Source organism: Equus przewalskii, chromosome 14, assembly GCF_037783145.1.
Source record: "Equus przewalskii isolate Varuska chromosome 14, EquPr2, whole genome shotgun sequence".
Lineage (NCBI taxonomy): Eukaryota > Metazoa > Chordata > Mammalia > Perissodactyla > Equidae > Equus > Equus przewalskii.
In genome coordinates, this window is record NC_091844.1 from 77,720,761 (window position 1) to 77,748,095 (window position 27,335).

The window sequence follows — 27,335 nt, forward strand, 5'->3', positions numbered from 1 at the left end:
TATAGTTAGGCCAAGGAGATCTGTCTTCCTGCAGCAGCCAGGGCTGACTTTTCAGAGAACTCGTCAACCCCTTGTTCTTGCTAGTCAAGTTTCTGAAAGCCTTACCACTGAATTCGAGCGTAAGTGGTCAGCTAAGTGGGCTCCCCACATGCCCTTAGCTTCTTCCTCCTCTCACTCCATCTCTCTCTATCACCTCGAGGTAACAATAATCACTCCTCTTTCACTCAGTCTCTGGAGAAGATAGAGAGGAGCTGGCATGCCTCTGAGAGCTGAGTGACTGACTAAGAGGAAGGAAGAAAGAATGCACAAGATAATCTAAAGAGGAATAGAGAGACAGGGACAGCTGGAGTGGAGAACAACCCATCACTTTATCCTGGTGATGACCGAAGGATGCACCTAAATCACAGACAGCCCCTACCCAACTACCTCCACCCGTGGGTTTCACTCCAAATACCTTTGCTCTTGAACCCACAGAATATGTTAGTCTCTCAAATGTATCTCAATATTGCTGAGTTCCATCCCCCTTTGGCATATGTACCAGTTTATTCTAAGTGTTTGCCCTTCCCACGTGTATCTGGGACTCTCTGGACCACTGAGAGAAGGTTGAGGTTAAGGACGGAAAACAGGGTTTTGTCTTGTAGCCTGGTTGTGAATGAGTGGTAGTGGCTCCCTGGAGTGCTACTTTGACCAGAATTCAGATGCTTCATCTGGGAGAGCTTGTTTCCAGACTCTAAAACAATGCGCATTTCTTAGCCTTTAGTGGAACTATGTTGGCAGTAATCCAGTCATGTTGTTCAGATCCAATAATGGCCATTACGCATCTGAGTGCCCTTAAACTTCGCAGGGAGGGGAATGCCATGGCTCATGAGTAATTGAGAGTCAGTCAAGACCTGCAGTGGAGGAAGGAATTCAGCTGAGCTACTGTGGCACTTAAAACTGTCTGGAGCTGCTGGGGTAGAGAGTGCAATGATAGGACAAGGTCCCTGACCCTCAAGAAGCTCTTAAGTCTAATAGGGTAGATAGATATGTAAATATATAGTGACAACAGGGTGATAGGAGCTTAGGTGCAGTAGACACAGAAAAGGATGTGATTAGTTCTTCCTGTGGTCTAGGAACTGAGTTACAAGTCTAGAAACAAGGCTTTGTAGAACTGGAAAGATTATACATCAGAAAAGGAAAAGGAAAGGTGTATGGAATGTTTTGAAGAAAAGTCTAGAAATGGGTCAATGACATGATGTATAGCTGGAATGCAGGCAGCATGGCAGAATGCAGTGGGAACTCAGGCTTGGGGCCAGGTTTTGGGAAAGCATGGTCACCAAGTCAGGAAATGAGGAGTCAATGAAGAATGTTTAATAACAGGAGTGATTAGATGACATTTGTGCCTTAGAAAGTTTACTCGGTAGAATGGAGATTGAGTAGAAGACATGAGTCTGGAAACACGAACAAAGGTTAGGAAGCTGTCAAGCCACTCTAGGGGATAAATGATAGTGGATTAGGTAAGGTCATACCAGCGGGGGCGGAGAGGAGACAACAGGCAGAATATTTAGAAAGTAGACTCTGGAGAACATTTTGATGACCTGCAGATGTGAGGAGACTGGTGATAGCGGAGCGAGAGAACCCCAGGATGACTCCGTGAAGAGGACAGACGATGCACGGATTCTCTGAATGAAGGAAAAGAGGAAGGAGAAACACCCTGTAGGGAGAGGAACACGAGGTTTGGACCCCACCCTATCCCTACCACTCCGTCCTCAGACCCTACGTTACGGGAAATAGAGAGCGGCTTTGCCGGGGGACTGTGGGCAGCGTCCAGCATTGTCTGGCCTTCACTGAATAGGGTAAGTCTATGCTTAGAAATAATGTTCTAGATACAACTCTAAGATATTCCAAAATCCTATAAAAAGAAAAGGGAGGTGAGAGCTCTGAAAATTCAAATAAATTGATCTAAATAGTGCTAATAGTAACAATATCTAAATAATTGAGTAACATCTAGTGACAATTTTAATGTCTAAACAATTAATTTACCTATCTGATGCTGCTATTACTACTAATAATGATAATATCTAATACTAGTCTTTTCCTTCTGAGTCCTTTCCGCCCCTCCCCAGGACTGGGCACAAATACAATGTGGTAATCATTCCAACGGTTTTTGCATGGCTTTTTGGTCACATCAGTCTCGCTCTTTAGATTAAAGTTGTCTCATAGCTTTTATGATAATATACACTTATCAGTTTACAAAGCTTTTTGATCATGTGTCTGTACATTCATTTGTATGTTCATATACTTGTATATTCATTTTTTATAAATAACACATATCTATCTTGTTAATTTGTATGTATTGTAAACTATATATCAAATAAAAATTTAAAGAGGGGAAAAATAGATGTTCTAATATTTTCCCATATTCCTAACGACCATTTTGTGCAATCTCTGTGTGTGCTTACTACATCAGACCAAAAATAAATCTTGTCTAGTTAATTTGTCTAATAAATTAACATAAAAATTGTGCTTATATGGGTAAGTATTCTTTCTTACCATGAAGTGGTTAAGATAGGAGGAGACTGAGACAAGAGTGAGAAGGTGAACGAGATGATCTCTAGGGCCCTCCTGGTCCTGCTGCTCTCAGACGGAGTGACTGGTTCACTCTAGAAGGACCAAGAAAACACTGACCTCTGAGGGGCACATGGCCATCTGATCTGAAGAGGCCTCGCCAGTAGCCACTTTGATTGGCTGAGCAGGGAGAGGGGCTGAAGGGCCAGCCTCAGGTCACCTTTCCCCCTAGTTTGGGAAGAAAGGATATACTGCCTATCCCAAATCGTTCCATCTTCACACTCGAAAGGTCTCCCTGCCTGTGAAGGTCTCAGCTAGATGGCAATGGTCCCACACGGAGACCAAAAACATAGGCACCTCTGTTTCTTAATCAGAAAAACTTTATACTTTTGGATTTAGAGGAAACAGCAGATTTGTTTGAATTCCATACAAAAACGCATGTGGGTCCATTTTCTTTTCTCTGAGACCTGGTTCACATATTAAAATAGATAGAGACATTTGGGTGACAGCCTAAGTACATTCCTTTGCGTCAGACAGTCCTGGTTTAAATCCTGCTCTATAACTATCTATTATCTTAAGAAATTTGCTTAACTCTTCAAACCTGTATCCAAAAATAGATAAATGCTAGTCTCCTAATAGAGTTTTGTGGGCATTAAATGGGAGAACAAATATAAGCATCTAGCACAGTTCTTTGGCACATAGTTGGCATTCAGTAATCAACACCAGTAGCTCCTCCAAATCCTGAGTGGCTTCCACAATGCCACATGAGGCTGCCCCCAGAAAGGTGACTGTCATGTCCTTTGGTAAATTTGTAAGTATGAGCCTTGGTAAACATGATTATGTGGGACATGGAGGAGAGTTGGAGACTAAGTAAAAGTTAAAAAAGCCGAATTACCAGTAGTTTGGGGGTGGGGGGGGAATATCCATGCTTAAGGGCAGTTGGGAAACATATGCAAATGGTGCTCCCCAAGTCACCGCAAGGCGAGGGGGCTTCAGCTCCCATGCCTGGCAGTCCTTTGATAGCATTGATGTTTTATCAGTGTGGGCTCAGTTTTTCCTTTGGTTAAACTTCCCCTTTACCACACTGAGCAAAAGCATTGTCTTCAGAAGGAAGGGTTATGTGGTGGGGAAACCACTTCTTCAGGGGAGTTGATTGTGGCCAGTTTATTCCTGGGCCCAAAGCAAAGCCAAAGGGTCTCTCTGAAGAAAGAAATAGTTCTCGTGAATCATGAATCATGTTTTCAGTGTGTCAAGGGCAGTTGACTGAGGGAAGATGTCTGTTCCTTTCACTGCAGGATGCCAAAGCTCATAACTCTTCCTGAGACCATAGGGTCTCTCTGTCCTGTGGGGCCATTCAGAAGCAGGCACATCACTCAAGCCTCAGCCTGGTGGTTTGTGGCCTCTGGAGTGTCTACAGTTTGGATGGGCTCAAAGACTTGACTAATAAACCTCAGGAGCCAGTGGCCCCTGACCCATCCATTTCATTAACCAACTCAGAGCTTTGGGCAGTAGAGAGAAAGTCCTCATTTCTTTGATGCCCTTTCATGCTCTGTGCACTGGGAAAAGGCTTAGAGTGGAATCCTTCTTTGTTTTTGTAATGTTTGCCTGAGACCTGGGGACGAGATTGCCCTGTATGAACTCAGACACCTTCCTCCTTATGGGGTTGACCTATGGCACAGATTGAGCTGATTTTACATTCCAAGTGTACTTATGTGCTCAGGGCACCTAGCACACAACTGCTCCCTTTCTCTCTTTTCTCTCTTTTCTCTCCCTTTCTCTCTGCACCTTTCTCTCCTTTCTGAGAGAAGAAAACAATATGCAAAAATGGGATACAATATATCTTAGTGGTTGAGAATATAATCTTATGATTCATACAGACTAGGGTTCAATTTCTGGCCCTATCACTTATGGCAGTTATTTTAACAAGATACTTTACTTCTCTAACTCAAGGTTTCTTCATTTATAAAATGGAAATAATATTAGGACTTGGTTAGCTCATAAAATTATAATGAGCATTTCATGAGATAAATGCATAAGAAATAGCATAATATTTGGCACATAATAAGACTCAGGAAGTTCTGATTTGTATGTTACTCTTGAGCCCCATACCTGGAAATTGAAACTCAATCTTACATGTGCTGATAAACTGAACAGAGTCCATAGGACAGAGCCCAATCTTCAAGGATACTCCATGCCAGGTCCCTTGATGAAGAAAAATGGGCTTGTCCAGCCTCTATAAGTCTCCAGAAAACCCAAGGGCAACCATTTTATCCAACTAACTGATGAGTTGAATCTACTCAAGCATCTCCACTCTTTCATTAGGAAGATTTCCCCAACTTCTTAAGCCAAGTTTCTTTCATCTGGGATTCATAGTCTCTGAACTTCTCTCTTTCAGAGAACTTTCTGCATAACAATCATCTTTATGTTTGTGATTTTTTTGAGTATCCACCAGCTCACCTTTCTCAGGCTCTGAGCTCCGTGAGCACAGGAACCAAGTCTTATATATATTTATCCCCTAGCATAGAACTAGAATATAATAAAAACTCAATTGTTGGAGTGAATGTTGAGACACTAAAAGTTCTGATCACCAATTACAATGTGTAAAGTGGGGGATTTCCCCTCCCACCACCAAGCAATGCTTGGGACACCAGTTGAGTGTCCTACAATTCAACTCAATTCTGACACTATCTACCCAAAGACAGCATCAGATCCCACAGTTAAGGGCTCAGTCCTACAAAACTATCCCCATTGCCCATTCACACACTAATTGTAAGCCCAGCTCATCGCTTGTGCTTCTGACCACCTGGCTATAGATTGGAAGTTCCACTGACCCCCTCCTTGGGTTCAATTAATTTGCTAGAGTGGCTCACAGAACTCAGAGAAACATTTCTCCTACTAGATTACCAGTTTATTACAAAAGGATATAACCCAGGAACAGCCAGATGGAAGAGATTCATAGGGCAAGTGTGGGGAAATGCGGCAGAGCTTCTATGTCCTTCCAAGAGCACCACTCCTTTCAAATCTCCACGTTCACCAATCAGGGAGCTCTCTGAACCCCATCCTTTTGAGTTTTGATGGAGGTTTTATTATATAGGCATGATTCATTAAATCATTGGCCACTGATAACTGAACTCAATCTCTAGCCCCTTGCCCCTCCCCCTGGCAACCAGCCCCCATCCTTAGGGGCATTCCAAAATTCACCTCATTAGCATAAACCCAGTTGCGGTAGAAAGGGGCTTGTTATGAATAACAAGACACCTACTTTACCTCTATGGCTCTGAAGTGGTTTTAGGAACTGAGGACAAGAAGCCAAATATTTTAACAAAAGATGCTCCCATTGCTCTTATCACTCAGGAAATTCCAAGGCTCTTGAGAGCTATGAGCCAGGAACCTTGGATGAAGACCAAATATATGTGAGAAGTATATTTTGCTCATCTAAATAACGAAATACGTATTTCTCATAAATCACAATATTGCAGACGCCATCATCTCCGAACACCTCTACTGTGAACTTTTTCTTACCAATTCACTCCTTAGACCTTCTGATTAGTCTTTTTTGAAAAATGAGCCACCTCTTTACTTTCTGCCATTCAAAAGGCTTTTTTTTCCCTAGTCTCATCTTTCATTTCTGCCCAGCCCCTTCCTGGAATGAGTAAATCAGACAATGGTTTGAGCATGCTAGTCTCTGGGCATTCTTTCCCACCCAATGGGCATTTGCTCTTGGTCTTTCCGCTGCCTGAATTGCTTTCCAGAAGCCCATATCAGCTGTCCAATTGATATCGGTCCTTCAAGTTGAGCTCATGTATCCTTTTTCCCATGAAATCTTCCATGATTGTCACCAAAGGGAAATCCTTGGATCTCTCACAACATACACTCCCCACCTCTTTTCCCATACTTAATGTTCTAGATATATTAGCGTTACTTGGACCTATAGTCAAGCATCATATATTGACCACATGTTTTGATTTACTCTCCTCCAACTAAACTGGTAATTAAGGGAAAAACTAGGATAATCCTACAAAGATAAAGAGAACAGGAAAGGAGATGTTAAACAGGTAATAGATTTCATCAAACTTCTCATAGACAAAAATGGAATAAAAAATTTGGACAGAGGAGGAAGCTCATCTCTCTCTGTTCTTTCAAGGGCACTAATCTCATTCCTGAGGGTTCTACCCTCACAGCCTATTATCTCCAAAGGTCCAGCCTCCCAATGCCATCACTTTAGGGATTAGAACATCAACATACGGATTTTGGGGGACACAAACATCCAGCCCGTAACACATGATAATCTTGAAATTTTAGGAGTAATGTTAACAGACATTTGATCCATTGGGTAGAGCCTGGCAAAAATTGAGGAGAGATGAAAAACTGAACTGGTAAGAAAACAGGGCAATTATTAACACCAGATTTATAAAATGTTGTACAGGTAAGGAAATATTATCATAGTCTATTACTTGAGCTTATGATAAACAATATTTATTTAATTATAACAATGTAAAAAACTATTAATGACTTTGACAAAATTTTAATATTGCTATATTGGAAGGATAGGGCAGGGTTTGGCAAACTTTTTCTGTAAAGGGAAAGATAGTAAACTTTTAGGTTTTGTGGGCCACATACAATCTCTTTAGCATGTTTTTGTTTTTGTTTACAACTCTTTAAAAATGTAAAAACCGTTCTTGCCTCAGGGACAAAAGAAACAGGCTGCTGGCTGGACATTAAATCCTTCACTTGCCAGGAAAGAAATTTAATAGAAAATATATAAATGTGTTGATCAGGAAAAGTCAGTGTAAGCGTATTATTTAAGACAAGACAAGACACTATATCCAAAGAGGAACACCTAAAAGACTTGTGATGGTTGCCTCTAAGGCTTGAGATGAAGGAAAGGTTGCTCTTTGTTTTGTCATCATAAATATGTTAGCACTATTTGATTTTTGTTAAACTATATGCATGCCAATTTCAAGTCAAATTAATTAAGGTACCAGGAAGAATTAGTTCTAGTCTAGTCTGTGCTCTGGTTGCTCCAGAGCACAATTCTATCCCCCCTGCCATGGCCCAGCAATGTGATTCATGCTCATCTGAGAATTCTGGTTTGTCTAACCCAATCCTGGTACCTCTGATCCCTTCAAGGGATTAGATCAGGATCCTGGCCTTAAATCCATCACAGGATGGCATTTCCCTGACAGTAGTTCTTGGACCAGGATCATGCATCTAAGTTGGCCCCATAGAGGCTTTACGGGTTCAGGAGGGGCTATCTCTCTTTCCCACGGGTGTGGACAAGACAGTGAGAAGTAGCCCCATTTCCTACTGGCAACCATTTTAACCCAACGGAGGCTTCAAGTTAGAACCAAGGCTGCAGTTGGCAGAGCAGAGACCTAGGTTCTCAGTGACATATTTAAGAAGCTGAATAAACCAAAGCTGGTATCCACCCAGCTGTTATGTGCCTTCCTTCAAATTTCAAGTTCCTTAGGCTCTCCTATTGATTTCTGCATTCCCAGTGCCCAGAACTGGCTGTTCTGTTATGGTTTTTATGTAAATGAATGACTATACATAGAGGAACAAAAAGGAAAAACGGTAACAATAATTCCGAAGTGCAAAGGGAGGCAAATTTAAACCAGAGCACCCCCGCCTCCACCCCCAGCATAGGACACACCAGGGAGCGGACTCTTTACTCAGCTGTTTCCAGCTCCAGTCCCCACTGAATCCTGGTTCTAGATTGGAACACTTGGCCTCTCGCCTTCATTCCCCAAATCCACGTTGCCCCAGGACCTAGGCTGAGCAGCCCCAGGAGAGTATGAGAAGAAAAGTCATTTGTTTCTTTGTGGGTTTATAAACCTTATTTTTCATCAGAAATAATTTAGGATCAAAAGAAGCATTAAAATATCAAAAAGCTTAGATCAGTCAAGAGCTATCCTTGGAAATAGGCGTTTTGGTTCCGTTCCTGCTGCTGTTTGCTCCGTGGGAGCCTCTGACTCATTTCCCATTTGTGCCGGGGCTGAACAAGAAGAATGATCTTGAATTCACGTCCTGAACAAGTTCTCTCCCATCCTCAAAGGTCTGCCATCTTAGTCTCTTTTCTATAGTCCATGGCTATGGGAACAGCTGGATGAAATGGCTCCCGGACGAAATTCCTCAGAATGGCATTTCTATGCAAAAGAGAGACTTTCCATTTGAGTCTTTCGATACTGGGCTAGCTTTCAGGTAAATAGACAGGACTGTTCTCAGTCAGTCAGTTATGCTGACCTGAATGTGCAAACTGTCTCTTCCAACGGCAGCACTCCAAGTGAGAAGTTCGAGAAAGCCCCAGGAGGCTCAGGGTCCAGATCTGTGGTCTTGTCCCAGAAGCTGGGAAAGCTTAAAGCTCAGACCAGGGCTGGCTCGCTCTCTGGAGGGATGTTTCACCATTCAGTGACTGCAGAGATCACCAAGGGGAATTTTTCATGAAGAAATCCAGTCTGATATTGGCTTTGAGAGCAGAGACGTGTAGCTTGGATGCAGGTGAGTAAAGAGAAGGCAGAAGGACACATTCTAATTTTAGTTGGGAACTGTTCCTACTGATTCATTTTCCTAAGATTTTGCTTTGGAAAAATTTTGTGGCCAATTCATGTTTGTTTCCGTGGTGAGCACTGAGCGTTATAATAATACTGTTTTGCATGAATACTGGGTGTTATAAACTGAAGTGTGCCCCACCCCCAAATTCATATGTTGAGGCTTTAACACTCTATGTGACTGAATTTGGAGACAGCATTTTTACGAGGTAATTACAGTTAAATGAGATCGGAAGGTGGGGCCCTAATCCAGTTGAACTGGTGTCCTTACAAGAAGAGGAAGGGACACCAAGGACATACACACACATGGAAAAGGCCGTGTGAGAACACAGCAAGAAGGTGGCTACCGGCAAGCCCAGGAAAGAGTTCTCACCGGAAACCAATCTTACAGGCACCTGATCTTGGACTTCTGACCTCCAGAACTGTGAGAAAATCAGTTTCTGTTATTTAAGCCAGCTAGTCTGTGGGGTGTTGTTATGGCAGCCCCAGCTGACTCATACACTGGAGTTTATCCTTCATGAAGTCAATTCCTGTACGTTATTTCAATCTGTTCCTTACAACAGTCCTGAAAGAAGGATACTATTATTATCTCAATTTTACAAATGAGACAGCTGAGCCCGCAGGATCGCTGCAGAGCTCCTGGTAGTAAATGCAGGCCTCTCCTGGAAGATGACAGTGATTGAACAGTACTCAAGGGTCCTCCTCTGTCATCGCTCCACGGAAACGGCTCCTCAACCGGTTAACCCCAGTATCTGGGCTCGTCACGTGAGAGCTGCCATTTAGATTCAGACACTGTGACTCCGGAAGGCCTCTAGGAAAGTGCAAGTTGTCTTCCTAGCTAGGCAGGGGCCCAGGATTCTTGTCTCCCTCTAACCGACGAGCCTGTGTTAGCTGCTCTGCGCTCTCTAGACAAGCTCAGCTAATCTTAAAAGCAGAGGCCACGGCTGCTACTCCCAGTGAACGGGACCTAGGACAGACATGCTAGAGGAAAAATTCAGGAATCTCAGGGAGGACAGGCCAAGAAAGAAAACGCAGAGGACACCAGAGTCAGAGCCAGGGGTTCTGACGGGGGCGATGTACTGTTGACGTCCTTCTGCACAATGGAAAATAACAGATTTTCTGAAAGTATATAAATAAGAATAATTCTTGGAATGCACAAAAGTCTGTACAGGGCAGAGCTTCAATCATTATTTGGTAAGGAATGAATGGTTTCTAAGGTGGCCTAAAAAAGTCTTGTGTCCTTTAGAACTAAGACCTTTCAGTAGTTGCTTTCTGGTTTTTTGCTGTTTTTGTTTGTGTTTGTTTTTTGTATGTTGTATAAACAGCAACATATATACAAGGCACTTTCCTATATCGGTCATCATTTGAACCTCACAGCAATCTTGTAGTGTATGTATGATTAACTCCGTTTACAGGTAAGGAAAGGGAGTTCCAAGATGGAAAACTAATTCCACAACCTCCCGGGTCCATTAGTGGTGGCACCAGATTTTGGACTCAGGTGCTCAATTCCTCATCTGTGCCATATTCCCTCCTCTCTTCAGGTGGAAACCCTTTGCTGGGCAAGGGTCATTCCAGAAGATGACTGTTCCCATCCTCCTTCTGTCCTTAAGACATGACAGAATGCAATTCCTTTCTGATGTCCCCATGCATTGGAGCGAGAGTCACCATGTGCTGGGGCTGGAAGCTGAGCTGAAGTGCAGCTGTTTGTGGCCAGCATCTGACCTGATTGGTCAGTAGTCACACCACTGTACTTGTTGCTAAATAAATTGCTTGCATCTCTTCAGGCTGGGAAAGTGAGTGGTGACCCAGGCAGGAGAACAAAGGCCCCCGCCTTCCTAGGCCCGTGGGAGGGATGTGGTCTGACTGGGGTCTTAGCATGGTCTTCCCAGCCTTTCCGGTCTGGTCCCAGCTGCCCCATTCCCCACCATCATCCCATATCTCCTTTTTGCCACACTGAGCTGAACACATCATGAATGTATTTACCCCATGGTTCTGGAGATCGAAGTGTGAAATGTCTTCTAGGCTAAAATCAAGGTGTCTCCAGGTTGCACTCCTTCTGCTGGGTCCCTTCTGCCCTGTATAGATAACAACCACAGGTTTTGGGAATTAGGACACAGGCATCTTTGGGTAGGGGAGAGATATTACTTGGCCTATTATAGGGGGTCAGGTGTTAGTTTGGTTTATAATCTGGAACTCAGAAAAGAATGTATGTTAGAGAATAATTTGGAAGTTATGGGTTTTGATGAAATAATTGAAGCCTTGTGGGTAAGCATGATTATCTAGGGGGACAGTATAGAGTAAGAAGATAAAAGAAGTGACAATTAGCATAAGGTCTCCAAACCCATAAAGGCAGGTAAAGGAAAAAGAGCAGGCAGGAGGGCCACGGTAGGGGAGTCTGCATCTCTTGGGGTTTCTGCCGCTCAGGGTTCTCAGGGACTGCTTAGTATTTGTGGCCCTGCCTTCCCAGTGGCTGAGGTCCTGGCTGCTCGTCTCCAGAAGCCCACAGCCTGTCTGCCTAAAGAGGGCCCTGCCAGGGTCCGCACCACTTATCTGCTTCGCAGTCAATCTCTTACCTTCGCTTGCCTTTCTCCCCATCCACCAGCAGGGCCAGAGACCCTGTCTAGATTCCCAGACCCATCCATCCACCCATCCATAGAACAACAAGCCTAAACATAGCCCCTGTTGCACCCCAACAGGTTCATCAGCCCCTGAGTGAATGCTGAGATCTCCAGCCCAGATTCTCCAGCTGCCCAGTCTGCTGGTTTTAGAATCCCAGTTCTTACATTAGCATTGACGTCTTCCGAAAAAGAGGCAAGAAACAGGGGACAGTTGGGATTACCCCGCCAGCCCTGGAAACACCAGGACTTAAAGTAAGCACCTCTTAGGGTTTTAGAGACACAAGCATATTGAAGGAAATCCTGCTTCTTGCTATGAAGGAGCAAAGCAGGGAAAACTCTTGCTCAAAGTTGGCACAGTCAGGAAACGTCAACAATTTCAAGAGCTGTAAATATATTCCTGGATGATAGGCTGGGTAGGGCTAATGAGGCAATACTTGAAGGTTAGGGCTAGTCCCGGTTTTTAAGGGCAGGCTGCTCTGTATACTGTGTGTTATCTATCTGCAGAGAGGTCAGCGCAGAGGGAGAGTAAGTATCTAGAAGATTGTAGAGCAATGATATGGTCATGATATCAATGTGTGTGATCATTTTCCCAGTAATTCATTGTTATTGTATTTTATAAAAGTATTAGTTCACAACAGAATTTTAAAAATCTGTTCATTCATCACAGATGATTTGAGAAGCACAGGTATAGAGAACTTCCAAGGGCCGTCTCTCGGAAATTGACCCCTGTGTGGAGGAAATATAAAGGTGATTGGTCCTGGGTGTTTGGGGATGGAGGGTGGGGTGGGTTGGAGGAATTAGTAGGGATTCTGCCAGTTTTATCATCTAAACTCTAAGAGTTTACTTGACTGGAGTCCAGCTTCAGTTTCACGGCAAACTGATGAAAGGCAAATGGTAACCTTCACTATACGCCTTTTTTAGCAAGGAGAAGAAAGTAAATGCACCCTCTCTACTATGGTTCAGAAGGAAGGACCAATCATTGTTACTACTATTTATTGAGTGGCAGGGCCAGAATTTGAATCCTGCCTGCCTCAGGACCTTTGCAGGTTACCCTTTCCACCTGGCAAGCACCTCCTCAACCATCTCCCATCACCATGGTGACTTTTGCCCTTCTTTCAGAGTGAAGTTCATGTACTTATTCCTCTGTGTGCCTCTCCTGCTCCTCCCCTCCACTCACTCAAGCTCTTCATTGCTCCCTGTGCTTCTCCTGCATTAGCAACAATAACAGAGCTAACTGCGATTAATTGTTTAACTTCTATCTTTCCAAAAATTGCTAGTTTCCTGGGGGGCAAAACCTAATCTATCCTCTTCACTCTTGTGTCTTCATGGCCTAGATCTGCTTGGCATACAGTAGGTGTTTAATACATACATAGGGCAAAGGAATGAGTAGGTAAATAGACAAATGAATAAATGGATGGAAGGATATACAGCAGTCTCTTCCCCATAATTGGCAAAATGTCTAATCTCCCACTTTTCTGTCTCTTCCACATGTTAATCCTGGCTTTGCCAACACTGAAAGAAAACAGTCAATAGCCTAAAAATTCTAATTCCCTGCTAACAGAGCCTTATACGGTGCCAACACGGAAAATCTCGCAGGGCTCCCCCACCCCAGCCCTGCGTTTTCCCTCTAGAGAGATTCCTGGAAGGTGAGCCGCAGGCATAATCATTCGCTATCATAAAGTAAATTTGCAAACCTTTGTAATGTACCAATCCAATTTCCTCTGAAAAACATATACCCGATAGTCTTCAAATCCTGAACAATGTTGTGTTTCATTTCGCAGATATTTAAGAAATGGGAAGCAGGGATTGTTAATAATAGAAGGAAGAGAGTGGCCTCTTGTGTAAACCCGAGTGCTGGGCTTGTGTGTGTGTGCGATTACCGGCACTAATGAGACTAAGGGGGAGGTGCATGATGGGGGTTCCTGTAAATCTATCCAGAGGATAATATACCTCTTAATTTAAAATAGCTGATAAAGGGTGAATAAAGGCCTCTCGTCTTTACCACTTCTCATTTCTATTATGAGAGGAGTCACATAACATTTTAGGACTGTAAACTAATTGTGCATATGGATTTGGAGGGCACGTGCTTTTCGCCCAACAGGTTATTCCCGACTCTACGTTCATAGGAGGCTGGAGCGCTGGGGCGGGGAGCCCTGGACGGCTCTGATCACCAGAAGGGGCTGTCTGCTCACCTCTTAGCAAAGGAGAGGAATCGCTAAGTCGATGGTAGAGACGGAAGGACTGAGGACCAAGGCAAATAAGTGAGCCAGAGAAAAGAGATTAAAACCTTTGAAAGGCTTTAAGCGTCTTCCATGTCGCCTTAAAAACCTGACCACGTGCTAGCGACCCTGAAATGTGCCCCTGGTGAGGACTCTGCTCTAAAGATTACTTCTCAGAGATCTGCAATACGACAATCCAACTGTGTTTAGAAGGAAGAAATGGGCAAAGGAGAGAACAAAGAGATTTTTATTTAATCTAAACATATAAAAGATATACATGCTTTCCACTCGCTATATTGTTTTTGATTTATTATTCACCTCCTTCTTGATGTTTACCAGACCCTTCTGGCTAATGTCGACATTAGCTCATGTTTGGTCTTTAGCTGTGACATATGTAATTAACAAACAAGATAAATATACACTTTGCCATTCTGATAGAAGTGGCGTAATTAGATATTTTTCTTTACATTCCTTCCTTAGAGAGATATTCACCATCAGCAAAAGGATAATTGAAACAACAAACTGATACATTTCCAGAATGCAACAAAAGAAACAATTTCTATAAAAGCCACTAATTCAAAACCAAAGAAATTATTTGATAGGAACCCTTAGTAAGCACTGAATAAGATGTGTTCAATTAAATTGAATTGAGTCGAAAATTCAAAGAAATCATTCATATTCAATTCAAAGCAGCGCTTTTCAAATGTCAGCAAGTTGGAAGCTACTCTTTTATTCACAATTTCCATGTAGTTTGGAGGGAAAAAAAGTATTTGTCTTCTGTTATGTCTTCTTCTTCCCTCTGTAATTAGATGAAAGTTAGACAGTCTCGTTAAGACAGTCTCTTTTGACTTTTTAAATTACGTGAACAACGTAAAGCAGACAGACCTTTCTCAAGAGAGGAAGGAAGTAACCCCACAGAACCTTTGCATTTCCAGCAGGGCCCTGAGTGACAGAGCCAGCTTTAGAGAGAGCGGGCACCATCACCGCTCAAGGGCCAAACTGCGTACTCTCCGCCATATAGCATTCCGCTTCCGCCGCTTTTCGTTCTCCTTCCCACCCCATCCCCAACCTAGTTTCTTTTTTTCCTCTTCCAGATGTTCCCTGGATACTTCTTGATTTTAGGGCAAATGCGGTAAATCTGCAGTATTTCCAGCTTGAAGGTGACTCCCTCTACCCCTGCTGAACAACTCAGCGCCTTGTTACTCAGAGTTTAGGGCAGGCAACACGTGACTCCAAGGCACGTCTGTAAAAAATGCCCGTGGAGCGAGAGGGAGACTCATAATATGGCTTTTTCAAAGTGCAATAAAACGCCCAAATCTACCAAGAGTTAGTGGGCCCTTGCACATGACAATTAAACATTAACAGGCCCCAGGGCCCTGGGAGCAGGGCCCAGCTATCCTTTGAAGCCCTGTTTGCCAATTAAACACCGGCTGACATTAGCGTCAAGGTGGCAGGGATCCAAAGCAGAGATAGGAACGTCAACCACTTCAGGGGCATTCATTAGCTCCCCAGACATTCCTGGCGTGGCCTGTTTCTTTACCATTGCCAAATCCACACCCTGCTCGGGAACTCAGAGGCTCTGAGAAAGTTTACTCAGATAAGCTTATTATGGAAATAGCACTTTGTCACCATTTACTACTCACTCCTTGTTCAATTATCTTTTATCTGTTTAGAGTATTTGCCAGCTCTCTCAAGGTTCCCGGGGATGAAGCACTGGCTTGAAAGCCCTCACTGAGGCTGCGGTGGGGGAAGGTGAGGTACCACTCTGTGCTTGCCTTTCTGGTCCCAGGATGCCGGGCTCTCCACAGAACTTTGGAAATTGCTGAGAGAAGACTTGCAAAAAGTCTTATGTTTTCTGATCATGGGAAAGTCGCCTCCCCTTGAGACAGAGACCTAGGCACTCTGTAGCCACACAGCCAGCAGAAATAGGGATGGACGGTTATTTGGATTATAATATTTTGATATAGCAGATTAGAATATATTATTTTGATATAATAGAGCATTTATTGTGTTACCAGTGTTGAGTGTTGAGCAGAGCGTTTCACCCACTCCCTTCCACCCCACAGAGGGTGTATGGGAATTTTACCCACTCTCCTCACTCATCCGTAGCTGTGGAACCAATATAATTGAGATTTTTATTGATGGGCCTTAGTCAAATCCCAATCTTCCTCCACCCCCATATTTTCTACTGAGTCATCTGAGTCTCTTATTATTTGTATTCTAACACCTTCAAACTGAGTGATTTCTGTACCGTGAACTCATCTCACACGTGAGGATACAGACTGCACTTTTGCTGCTGTCGTGGTTTTAAAATATACTCACAAATTCCCTGGCACTCCTCCCATCAAGAGGTGGGGATTAATTTCCCTCCCTTTGAGTGTGGGCCGAACTCGGTGACTGACCGACGGCAAACTGAATGTGGTGGAAGTGATGGACCGTGACTTCCAAGCGCGGGTCATGAAAACATTGCAGCTTCCATCTTGCTCTTCTCTTGTATCACTTGCTCAGATGGAAGCCAGCTGCCACGTCCTGAGGAGGCTCAAAAGTCTCGTGGAGAGATTCACGTGGGAGAAACTGAGGTCCCCTGTCAATGGCTGGCAAAGAACTGAGGTCTTCTGCCCAGAGCCACGTGACTGAGCTTAGACACACATCCTGCAGCCCCAGCCAAGCCTTGGGCTTCACTTGTCCGATTCTACAGCTTGACTCAACCTCAGCTGAACCAGAACCACTCAGCTGATCTGCTCCCAAATTGCTGACCTACAGAAACTATGAGATAGTATGTATTGTTTAAGCCACTATTTGGGATAGTTAACTATGCAGCAGTAGATAACTAATACACCAGCCTCAACTTGTCGCCAAGAAATTGCTAAGATATCCCAGGGCAGAGAGTCAGGGGACCTGAATTCTACTATCAGCTTCACCATTTACAGGCTGTGTGACCTTAAAAAATTTACCTGCCTGCTCTGGGCTTCAGTTTCATCTGGGGAAACTGGCCCTTCTTTCCTTTTACAGTTGGTATGAGAGTCAGATGAAATGTTTTAAGAAATTAAAAGTTCTCTGATATCATAATTGTCATTATCATCCAGAATTTTGGCTCCTCACGGCAATCCATCCCCATCCCTTCTCCTTGCCACAGTCCCAAACCACACACTGCCCACATACAGAGCAAGGACAGCACCCTCATTTCTTCGTTGGATGTCTTATCTTATCCAGGCCCGAGAGGACCAAGACAGTGCCATGTTCATAGCAAAGATTAGCTGGGAAGGGACATTGGCCCCAAGTGAGAAGACTGCTGTAACCGGACTGTCAGAGAAGATGACCACACAGTTCCCTTGAAGAGGCAGAAGATGCAGAATTGCCCATCAGGTTCCACGCAGGCTGGCAGTGCTCATTTGAATGAGGGCAAAAGCTCTCTGGCTCTTAACTCTGATGGTCTCTTTAGCCTATTTGATATGAGTTGTTTTCATTTTGTCAACTCTCCATCAGCTGGGACACCCACACCACCTTCAGCCAGAATGTCAGGTGATCAGAGACGCATCACCACCCAGTATGTGCACTGAAGCGGCACATGCAGCGTTCATGTCGAGGTTCTGAGGGATGCTGCAGGCTGAGGATGCTATCAGCTCAGTCTCCACTCTCTTCTTTGAGTCTAGCTCCCCCTCTTGCTTTCATTAATCATTTCTCCTTAGATGAGGCACCCTCATTTTTGCCCGTTTGGAATGCCATCTCCCTATTCTAATTATGTAAAACAAATCTATGTGCATAATGTACTCAGTTAGTTGCCTACAGCACAATGTTGTTCTGGCCCTTCTTTCTAATGGAACCCAAATTATTTTAAGTATGTCACCTCCTCCCAACCCCAATCGGAGAGTAAATGCTAATTAATATGAGCAAATCAGGGTAATTTCTTTCCCCGGCTAGTGATTGGTTTAGTATTAGACATGTGATGCAATTCTGGCCAATGAGCTGTAAGGGAAAACCAGCTGGGGGAATTCTGGGAATGTTTTCTTTGCTCCTAAGAAGGAGGCAGAGAAAGAGAAGGTTCTGTTCTTCCTCTAGGTTTTTTGTCCTGCCTGGATTTGGCTTCTGAAACTGCTCTGTCATCGTGCTACAATCCAAAGCTCAGAGGAGGACACGGCTGAGAGTTACTGCAGGGAAGCGAAGCTGCAGCCCTGGCACCAGGGAGCCATGAGCCAGCTCTTCCGACACATCCTCAGTATATAGGATAATTGCTTTGCTGTCAAAGCCAGTGTGAGTCAGGATTTTCTGCTCCAGATAACCCAGGCTTCAGGGCAAGGGCACAGCCCAGCTCCTCCAAGACGCCTTCGTTGATGTGCCCACCCTTCAAGGCTCTTCTCACCTTAGACTTCTGGTGCCACTGCCTGGGCTGGCAGCTGCACTGGTCGTCACTGAACTCGTACAGCTTTGTGCCATCATTCAACTTTTAGTGCGTTAGATCTCCATCCACCACCGCCATCCACCACACTGAGAGCCTTAAGGAGAGTGTGCGGGTTATTAATGTCTGTATTCCCCATACCAGCACCCATCCTGCAAGTGAATAAGCCCGATTAAGCCCAAAAGTTTTGGTTGCACCTTCTCCTCAGCCAGTGGGCACCTACTGGTGTTACAGTTCTGAGACTTAGAAGGGCACATCAGTGATTCCTCATGTAATAAAGAATATTTGTTCTAAAATATTGCCCTCTCTTCCTTTTTAGAAAAGCAGCTAGCATTTTTTAAACTTCTGCCACATATCAGTCACCTCATTATAAATGGGTGAATCTAGTAATCAAAGCCACTATTGCTTATTTTTTCTTAAATATGTGAATTGGAAAGAATGAGACCTACCTCAATGTGGTGAAAAGTGAGCGAGATAATGCAAGCAAAACCCTATCATAGCTCATGGCATAAGTCAGAGATCAACTAATAGCAGAGGTTCTATGGAGCAGATGATGCCTGGATAGTACATGCGAGGCCAAATCTAGTCAAATCAGCTAGAAGGGAGAATCCACTCAAAGGGATTGCTGCAGGCAATGAACTATTCAGGTCTTTGCTAGGTAAGAAGAGAGATTAATTGTGGATAGTGACTGAGCCTTTAAAAGAAGACATGAAAGGCTGACATGTATCATTGTCCTGATTCTTTATGGCTCCAAGTAGAGGTTTTATCCTGTGATGATCAGGTATAACAATAAAACTCCTGTAACCTGGAAATCTAATTTTCTCTTCTATTTGGGCCAGAATGGAAATATGTCGCTGTTTTCCCATGGTTGAGTGCTGCCTATGCTCTTCATTCTCCCAAATAAAAATTTCCCTGAGCAAGAGAAGTTGAGAGAATGGCCTTAGACGGATGAAACTCATCACTAATAACCATAAGTGGTGCACTCTCTCCCAATCTTTAAAATTGCAAGAAAGAGTTCAATGAGTTTGAGTCTCTAGTGCGAAATTCAAAACTTAGACAATTTGCAAATATTTTTTTTTGTTACGTGATAATTCCGATCAACCACCATGGCTCAAAACAAGACTCTTATGACAGTCTTTCGGAAAACCATAGTGTTAAATCCAGCCTCATTTGTTCCATACACCACTCCTGCTGCATGAGGTTGTAACGATGCTTTTATTGTGTGCTGCCATCTGCTTCAAGACTGTATCTCCTTTCCATTCAAATGTTAGTTGAGTCTCACACCAGTATCACACATTTAATTTTTTTAATGATTGTAGCTTTAGAAGGTTTAATATTTGGGAGAGAAATTTCTCCACATCTTTTTACTTAAAAACAACCATTTAAAATAAATAATAAACATTCAAATTATACGTTTATCTCCCAAATGAATTGTCAAATTATTTTATCAAGATTTCTGAAATCTTTATGGAATATTTGACATTGGTATTGTATTGTATTGTATTGTATTTATTTATTTATTTATTTATTTTTTGAGGAAGATTAACCCTGAGCTAACATTTGCTGCCAATCCTCCTCTTTTTGCTGAGGAAGACTGGCCCTGAGTTAACATCCATGCCCATGTTCCTCTACTTTATATGTGGGACAGCTGCCGCAGCATGGCATGCCAAGCAGTGCCATGTCCGCACCCGGGATCCGAACCAGAGAACCCTAGACGACCGGAGCGAATGTGGGAACTTAACCGCTGCGCCACCGGCCAGCCCCGTGGTATTGTATTTAATCCATAAATCAGTTTTGAAAGAATTGATATCTTTCTGATATGTCATCTTCTTGTTAGGGGATATCATATTTTTTTCCCATTCATTGGAGTCTTCTTTTATATCAGTCAGTAAAATTTTCAGTTTCTTTTTCTTCTTTTGAGTTCTCATACATTTCTTATTTAGGTTGCTATTAGGTATTTTCTATTATTTCTGTTTATAAATCATTAATTTCTTATTACAGCATCTGTTTATTCCTGAAATACAGGATTTTCATATAATATTAGATAATTTGCCTTTTATTGAACTCTTAGTAATTTAAAAGAATTCGCATCGATTATCTTTGGTTTTCTAGGTAAATAATTGTATTGCCAATGGATGAGAGAATTTTGCCCCTCCCTCCCTATATTCTGTCTCATATGCTATTATGCTGGCTGGAGCTGTCTGCTTCCCATCATCCCCATCATCACCACCACTCTTGTCCAAGCTCGCAACAGCTCTCATCCTCGCTGAAACCATAGCTTCCAAACATGTTTACCCACCTTCGCACTGGTGGCTTCTCGTCTATTCTGAGCACTGCAGCCTGGATGATCTTTTCAACGTGAAATGATTGTGCCACCTTGATCCATAGAAACAGCAAATATCTTTCTATTGCTCTCATGATAAAGACACAGCTCCCTACTGTAGCCTACAATCCGAGGCAGCTGGTCCTTATTCATCTCACCAGCTTCCGTTCACACCATCCTCCACGTCTCCAAGTTCCAGCCTCACTGGCTTTTGGCCCTTCATATTTCCACGTACTCCTCTTTACTTAGCAAACTCCTAACATCTTTCCATCTGTGCTCTATACTCACTTTCTCTGGGAAGACTTTCCTCTGTGTCAAATGCCCAAATTACACACGGTCAAAGCACCCATGGAGCTCTCTTTTGTAGCATTTACCACTGATATAATTTTACATATTGTGTGTTATAATTTAATGAATATCTACCTCTCTTACAGACTGAAAGCTCCATGAGGCCAGGTACCATATCCATTTTTGCACACCATTTTGTCCCCAACATTTGCACAATGCTTGGCACATGATGAGCCAGATTGATTAAGTGTAATGCACAACATCTGCAAAAGAAAGTTATGAAATAACTGTGATAGAGATCATTTTTGTTCTATTTCTGATTTTAGAAAGAAAGCCAATAGCATTTCACCATTTAGTGTATTTGCATTCTGCTGCTGACTTTAGCATTTTCTTTTTCATATTAGGGAAATGTTCTTCAGTTCCTAAATCGTTGACTCTCCACATGGGTACAGGTTGAAGCCCCTTCTCAGGTCACTACACCCAGGTCTCTTTTCTGTCCCCATTTACAACACAAAAAAAGGTCACCTTTTTAAAAGCAGATTACCTCATAAAAAGCATCAGAAGAGCAGCTGTATCGAATTGTGGTGCAGCCATTGAGAGCTGAGACCCTCAAGGGGTGGACCGTGGGGAGGAGCGTGGCGGTGCCCACTTCTTCTGCGATAGCTGCATTGATCTCTTTCAGGGGCAACAATTAGAAATCATGATTCTCAGCGGACCTGCCTAGTGTTGAGGTTGATGGGATTTCTTCCCAGAGTCTCACAAGAGTTCCACTGCCTTTCTAATGTGAGGTTAAGAGAGGCTGTGTGAGGCACTATTGGGCGGCAGACTATTTTGAAGCAGAAGTTTTAAAATGATTTCTGGAACCATGACTGCCTCCCTTAAGTGGGGGAAGGGACACAGAGATTGACTCTCAAATAACCAATAGATGCCCTCCAAAGAGTAGGCATTGATGAGGGAAAAAGAGAAAGAACGAAATCTCTAGAAACCTAAGAGTTGAGCCCGGGAAGGGATGAAAAGTGGGAAACTGGTGTCACAAACAACTATTAAGCTCTGGGATTCTTCACATCGGGGACTGAAGTATAACCTCAAACTGTCTGTTCTCCAGGACTGATCAGTAGCTCATTTATAGAAAATAAATATACAAACTTGGTTGTGAGATAGAATGTCTTTTCCATGAAAACTCTTGCTGCATCCTGCCATTGGAAAGCTGTGTTCCTGGGTAATGCCATGCTGGCCTTCATCCTCATCAGTCCTGCGAAGAGCCCTTTGTCATTAAAACAAGAGATTTTACACTCTTCCTTTTATACTTATTGCAAAAACCTTATGGTGGATTTGGTTCAGAACAACACAGGGAATTGTCTTTATGGGGCCCTCCGGGAGAAATTTCTTCTTGTCTCATTTCTAGTGCTTTCCCTGAGCAACTGATGTACTTTCATCATGTGTATTGTGTAACTGACCATACTTCCCCCTCCACTGGCTACAGAAAATTCAGAGTCTAAACTGCAGCTCAACATGGATGACCATGCAGAACGTTAGAATATGCAACTAGATATTAGCATTCTCTTCTAGCTTTTCAAGGTCTGTTGTGTTAACAATCATGTACTTTCAATGGTATTTTATTTTTTATCTTGTCTTATTATTTGCATCTTGTCAACTACCACAGATCTTTTCAGAAAGGAGTTGAATATAAGTAATAAATACATTAAGAATCATCACATTTGTAGAAATCCACAGTATAGCCTCAACTGTAACTGGAATTTAGTCGACTCCCAGAAACAACTTATAGGAAAGAGAAAATGTCCAAAAGCACACAGACTCATGGCTATCCAGCTTTCTGTATATGTCTAGGGGCATGATGCTCACCACTTCCCAGATAACCAACTCAGAGATTGAAGGCTGCAGTTTGTTTATTTAATGTGTGTGTATAAAGAGCATAGTCCTGTGTCTGGCATATATTATTAGTAAGGGCTTGAAAAATTTTGAAAGCAAAAGTGTGCTCTCCACATCAGATTTCAGGTCTGCACAACCAGTCCCTTCAGAAGGAAGACAACACCCAACGTTACAGGCTGAACAGATGGGCTGTGCTAGGACTCTACGTCCAATAGAGATTTGGCAGTTTTAGCTACAAAACCCTTTTTCAAAGGATACATAATTCAAATTTTATAATTCAAACCTCCTTGAAAATAAAACATGTGGGGACAATCATTTTTAGCTACTATTCTCCTGTCTTTGTTTAGCCAAATATAATTTAGTGTGTTCCTTTGGCATTATGTAATGCTCAAAGTCTCTCTGTGTGTGTGCAGCCATCCACAGATATTGATCCATAAATGTTCACAAGGAAGAAACCTGCCAAAGAACACCACTCTCCACCCCCTGGGTGGATAAAGCCCATCAGGGTGCAGTCATTCATTCTGTGGACAAACATTTGTTGACCTCCCACTATACCACCTACTATGTGCTGGCTCGTATACTGTAAGTTATAAATACAGATTTAGAAAAGATTGTACATGTGCTTGCATGTTCTCTCATTTTGTCTTTTAGGGCCCAAAGGGTTTTATGTAAATCAACTGTAGATATTAGGACATGTTTGCAAATACATTTGGATGCAGTATGATGGGCATGCCTGGGAGATACATTGTTCTGTTCCAGGGAGCATTAGTTACGGTAGCTAGACTCACTAATATAGAATTAAACCCAAACATGGGTTAGCTCAATGCAGCTATAGAATTAAGCCCTAACAGGCATTGGCTCCACAAAGTGGAAGGCTGTTTCTAGCTCATGCTGATGGTCCTGAGAAAGAGAATAAATCCATGGGGTTTCTCTCTTTCACTTGCTCATCCCGGGACCCAGAACTCCTTCCAAATGTGGCTCTGTTTCCATTTGGGCCTCCTCATCACCTGCATTTAGCTGGCAGAGGGGAAAAGTGTGATTGGATGGCCCAGGCCTAGCGGTGACACACAGCCATTTGCCCCTATTTCCTCAGTTCCAACTCAGGTGCGTGTCCACGCCTAACTGCAGAAGGGATTAGGAAATGGAGTCTAGCTGTGGTCCAGAAAGAAGAGAGTAAAGATTTTGATGAATAGCTATCAATCTCTGCTCACAGAAATAAAAACTAGTTCCATTGGGTAGAAGTTAAAGGAAGACATGTCTGAGGTCAGTAAAAGGCAAAGCCACTTAATTGTAAATGTCTGACAGTGCAACACTCTGTGATGTCGTGAGAAGATTCACATCGTTCCTCAAGCCAAGATGAGATGTCCACACAGCAAGGCCGCTGCAAAGATAATTTCAGCCTTGGGTACAGATTTTATTCACAAAATTAGAGGACCAGCATTGGGCTCATAGTAACTTGTGACTGAAAGTGCTTATTTTTTAGAAAATATCACTTCATTTTAGATCTCCACTTAAATGTTCCCTTCTCGCAGAAGCTTCTCCTGACATCTCTTCCTGAAAAAGAATCTCCCTGGCCCTCTGACGTCTAACTTGCACTTGTCAGTACCTGAATTTGTAGCACAGGCTGTGACTGCTTGTTTATGGTCTAGTTCTCATTCTGGTTCTGGAATGTAAGCTCCCTGAGGGCAGGGACTTTGATTCTGCTATTTGATGCTGTTTACCAATTCCTAGGGCAGTGCCTGGCCACAAGTATTTACAAATACTTGTTGAATGAATAAATCCAAACAAAATAAAAGCAGAAACTTAAAGATTATAAAAGGCATTAACCTGCAGCATGATGTTCACATAAATTTAAGGTCAAGGAGCTAAAAGAACCCAGACTTCTTTGAATTTGGCATCCTCATTCTTTCAGTCTTTTGTTTGTACCGTCAATCAGCAACATTCACTAAGCATCTATTATGTGTTAAGCCCCTTGTTAAGCACAAGAAACACAAAGATGAATGAAAGTGTCCCCTAAGCTGGGAAGCAACAGAAAGCGTGTGCTTTTCCCATATCAGAGCCGGCAGCCCACTTTCTATTACTGCTTGTTCTTTGTGTGTGTTCCTCTTTGGCTATAAGGTCCATACGCAGAGCCACTCTGTTTTGGTGTTAATTGTGTTTTAACACAGAGCTTGCACAATGTAGGTGTGCAACTCTACACACACTTTTGCGGAAAGATGACAGAAAGAAGAGTAGCAGGTGGGGAGCGAGAGACAAAGAAACAGGGAGGGAGCGTGCGAGGGAGACACAGCCCTGCCCTCAGGGAGTCCACAAATGAATGATTTCAATTTACAGGTGAGAAGAGTGGCAGTCAGAGTGGGCGTCACAATCTGCTGGTGGCGAGCTTGGTCTATGCCCTTGTCCCTTCTCTCCTTCTCCAACACATTCGTCCTTCACAGGTAGATTAGACGTTAGCCATTTCACATGTATGCATGTGTGTAGCTGTGACATGTTTCCTGCCAAATAATCTTACTTGACTTCGGAACAAAAGGTTGCTGTTCTTTATGAAGTGAGTGAGGTGACCAACCTGAAGTGGCCCAAAGTGCACTGAGGGCTTTCCCTGTTTCCTCCCCCTCATGGCAGATGTCTTAGTCTGTTCTGCCTGCTCTGACAAAATACCAGAGACTCGGTGGCTTATAAACAATAGACATTTATTTCTCACAGTTCTGGAGGCTGGAGTCTGAGATCAAGGTGCCAGCATGGTCGGGTTCTGGTGAGAGCCCTCTTCCTGGCTTGCAGGTGGCCATTTCCTCGTTGCATCCTCATATGACATAGAGCGAAGAACTCTCTGAGGTCTCTTTTGTGAGAGCGCTAATCCTATTCATGAGGGCTCCACCTTCATGACCGCCCCACCTCCCAAAGGGCCCACCTCCCACTACCATCTCACTAGAGATTAAGATTTCAGCATATACATTTTGGAGGGACACAGATGTTCAGCCCATAACAGCAGACATTGATTTCATAGTAACAAGCGTGTGCCTATGTGAAGATTCACAATACTAATGTGTCTTCCTTTAAAATACCATATTCCTATGGACAAAGAAGGATGTGTGCCATGTGTGGCACAGATGGACCACGGAAAAATCACAAGACTTGAAATCAGAAAAATTCAGATTGATTCTGCCACTTGCTAATTATATACTGCTGGAAAAATCACTTTATCTTTTGGAGATTAAGCTTTCTCATCTGCAAACTAGACCTATAAATACTTCCTCAATTGTTGTAGCTCATGAAGTAGTTTATCTGAGAAGGACCAGAGCGTAGTAATGTCAGTACCCATCAGTGGAACTGAATAAGATCAGGAGACAACTGGGATGCGCTTAGGAACCTGAGCACCTGCTCCTGGGCCTTGCTCTATGCTGGCACCTTTGCACAATGAGGCTGGTCACTCCTCGAGGGTAATGATCTTGCTCGAGACCTTCGAACGTTTGTAATGCTGACCGCATGTCGTATTTAACATGAAAGTGGCCAGTAAACAGTTTTTAGTTGTTTTGGAGTTTAAAAATTAAGTAATATTTATATGAGTTATTCATTCATTCCCTGACTTTCTGCATAATCATAGGAGTTACCTTATATTGGTCTTTAAATTGACAAAAAGCACTCTTGTGTGTTGTTTCATTTGCTCCTAAGTTCAATCTCGAAAGGGTACACCCTTTATCTCCACTGTACAGCAAAGGAAATCAAGGTGCTGAGAGCTTAAATTATTTGCCTAACATGGAAGACTTGACAAGTGATAGAGATGTAACTCAAAACTCTTCCTCCTAACCCCAAATCCATTCTTTTCCCACTCTTGGAGAGCTCTCAAATCCACTCATAGGTCATGGAACACCATGAGAGTACAGGAAAATCTTTCCTGGCCAGAAACAACCTACAAATTCCTTCTTAAGGCCTTCAAACATTGTCTGGCAATGAGGTGCCCCTGGGATAAACAGCACAATTTGCCAGCCTCCCTGAGATGGTACAACATGTTTCAGACCTTTACATCACGTCTGTAGGATTATCTTCCCCTCTGTTATGTAAAAATAGTCCTTGCACTCATCATAGCCAGCATGACTGCACATGATACCCCCTTATCTGAACGTGCAGGCCTCTCATGCAGGGAGCGTCACTCAGCCACATGCCCTGTGAACCTCTGACCGCTGGTCAGCGGCATAGAAGCCAAAACATCCTGGGCTGTTCTGAGGCTGCCTCTTCCTGACAGTTTTCCAAGTCTATCTCTTGCCGCCAGTGTTTTCTTTATGAGAGGAGAGAACATTATTAATCATCGGAATTGATCACTACCTCATAGTTAATGATTCATCACTTGGACAAATATTTGTTGAGTGCCTGCACTGGGCCAGGCTTTGTTCATGGCACATGGGATAAATCAGTGATCAGAAGGGACAATAATCCCTGGCCGGGCTGAGCTTCCATTCTAGTAGAGGGAAACAGACAATCAACACAGACGTGACAAAGAAGTGAAGAATC

At 43.1% G+C, this 27,335-nt stretch overlaps 1 long non-coding RNA gene across 1 annotated transcript; it reads left to right on the plus strand.

Annotated features, from left to right (window-relative positions):
- The first annotated feature begins 1,624 nt into the window (after positions 1-1,624).
- LOC139075820 (uncharacterized) lies at positions 1,625-19,135 on the plus strand. The gene is made up of 4 exons (XR_011526693.1): positions 1,625-1,835; positions 12,381-12,460; positions 15,606-15,684; positions 17,992-19,135. It is a non-coding gene; the product is annotated as an uncharacterized lncRNA (long non-coding RNA).
- The last annotated feature ends 8,200 nt before the right edge of the window (positions 19,136-27,335 follow it).